This window comes from Eriocheir sinensis, unplaced genomic scaffold (assembly GCF_024679095.1).
Source record: "Eriocheir sinensis breed Jianghai 21 unplaced genomic scaffold, ASM2467909v1 Scaffold828, whole genome shotgun sequence".
Lineage (NCBI taxonomy): Eukaryota > Metazoa > Arthropoda > Malacostraca > Decapoda > Varunidae > Eriocheir > Eriocheir sinensis.
Window position 1 is genome coordinate 58,299 of NW_026112195.1, and position 2,389 is coordinate 60,687.

Consider the following 2,389-nt stretch of genomic DNA (forward strand, 5'->3'; position numbering starts at 1 on the left):
CCACAATATCGAAATTTGCTGATGACACCAAGGTGGGTGGAAAGGCCCTCACAAAGATCGACTGCGAAATCATTCAGAAAGGCCTCAATCACATTATCGAATGGTCGGAAAAATGGCAAATGTCTTTTAACCCTAGATTGGTATCTCTGGTCCACAGCGTACATACGAGGTATACCTGGACCAACTGGTCCGGCTGAGGAAATAATAAAAAAAAAATACTAGCACTAATTTTTATTGTTTGAATGACTACAAAAATGAAAAAATAGATCCATCTGAATGCTATCACAGCAAGTATGAGGTATATCATGACTGTATAAAAATTTACTAAGCTAGGAAACAAAAATAAGTAAAATTTTGAGTGACTTTTGTAAAACATCTTTTGCAGTTGCAAAAAAGGTACATAATAAAAGAAAAGGCACAGAAACACAAGGTTGGAGGTCCGACCATCACGGTAGATTACTGCATTGCCCTGGCCAGCTTCAAAAGTGAGGTGCCTGGAACATATGAAAAAGACCATTATTGTACAAGGGGATGCATACCCGAAATGAGCCATGAGACATGGGGAATGTCTTTTTGCAATAATATTGCATAATTTTTCGGGTGACTTTAGTTACCTCATACTGTAGGGCCCCCTTCTATGAAATTTGGCATCACTGGACAGGGTCGTTTCTGAAACAGGAAACGCCAAATTTTGTAGTAAGAGACAACATTATGGTGGAGAGAGAGAGAGAGAGAGAGAGAGAGAGAGAGAGAGAGAGAGAGAGAGAGAGAGAGAGAGAGAGAGAGAGAGAGAGAGAGAGAGAGAGAGAGAGAGAGAGAGAGAGAGAGAGAGAGAGAGAGAGAGAGAGAGAGAGAGAGAGAGAGAGAGAGAGAGTTATTGTGTGTCAGAATATACTTATATAATTGTCAAATAAATATTTTATTATCATTTGTTCGTTTACCTTTTACTGATAGCAGTTGGGGCACAGGAGTTTGTAGTGGTTGGTGCACACTATCTGGCCACACTCGAAGCACCGACTCCTGCACCTGCTGGCAGTCTTCCAGTGGCAGAAGTGGCAGCGTGCCCTTCCACCTGTGCCATCTGCCTGTTGTTGTGGTGGTGGTAGTTGTAGTTCAAAGCACTCCTTCACACAGTGAAGGAGTGACCCGTGGATGGTACGTCTGTCCACTCTTTGTTGGGCTAGTGGTTTGGCTAGGTCATATGCCACCTTCTGCAGGAAAATCCGGCGCACCTTGTCTTTACTGGTTCTTGCTTGACCTGCTTCGTTATATAATATGAAGGCATTGATAGATGCAATGTTCAACAGGCCATAAAACATGCAGCATGGCCACCTTTGGGTCTTCCTGCTGGTGTTGTATGAAGCACACATGTGGTCTAGCACATCAACCCCACCTTTACTTGTGTTATAGTAATGAATTATTTCAGGTTTTGCCTTCTCTCCAATTACAGCTTCGTTGTGAAGGGTTGACAACAGCATAACTGTCTTATCCTTTTTATCCTTGAATGACACCAGTGTGGTGTTGTAGTCAAAGAGGAAGACACTTGTTTTCTGGTCGCTCCTTTCTTTTCCCAGCATCACAGTAGGAATGTAAGGCTTCTTACGAATCGTTCCAACACATGTCGTGTTTCTTGTTAGGAGATCCTTGGCCAAAGGGAGGCTTCTAAACCAGTTGTCCATTGTCAGGGTTCTCCCGACATCTAGGAAAGGCTCGAGAAGTGTCATTGTTGTAGCATGTGCAATACCTACATTACGTCTGTCTCGTGGGGTTTTTGCCAAGGTACGTTTCAGCATTGCACATATAGAAGGTCTCAGCATCGCATATCATGACAATTTTTATGCCATACTTCGTTGGTTTTTTAGGCATATACATGCGGAAAGGGCATTTTCCTCGAAATGCAAGTAACTGTTCGTCAATTGTCAGTTTCTGTCCAGGGTTGTAATGTTTGCCACAGTTGGCGACGAACCTTTCAAACACATACCTAAATGGTGCAAATTTATCAGTTTTTTGCCTTTCCTCACGAGTATTGAGATCATCAAATCTGATGCACCTCAACAGAAAGTTGAACCGAAAGGCAGTCATGGTGCTTCTGTAAATAGATGGACCATGTCGGGGACTGAACATTTCCTCGACAGTCATATGATTATCATTATTTGCACCTGCATGCAACAAAAGGCCAATTAGAGCTTTAATTTCAATTAGTGACGTCGGGTCCAGAACAGCTCTTTCCTTGGCGTATGCTGTGCGTTTTCGTTGAATTTGTATATTAGTGCAGCGGACAATTTCTGTCAACATGACGTCATCTAACAGGAGGGATATAAAATCTGATGGTGTTATAGCTGCAGCAGCGTCGTCCGATGCCAGTCCTCTTGTTACTGGTGCAGGTTGC

At 42.9% G+C, this 2,389-nt stretch overlaps 1 long non-coding RNA gene across 1 annotated transcript; it reads right to left on the reverse strand.

The window, feature by feature from the left end:
* Nucleotides 1-215: 215 nt before the first annotated feature.
* Nucleotides 216-1,432, reverse strand: LOC126994599 (uncharacterized). The gene is made up of 3 exons (XR_007749336.1): nt 942-1,432; nt 615-669; nt 216-494 (listed from the first exon to the last, which is right to left on the reverse strand). It is a non-coding gene; the product is annotated as an uncharacterized LOC126994599 (long non-coding RNA).
* Between the last annotated feature and the right edge of the window lie 957 nt (nt 1,433-2,389).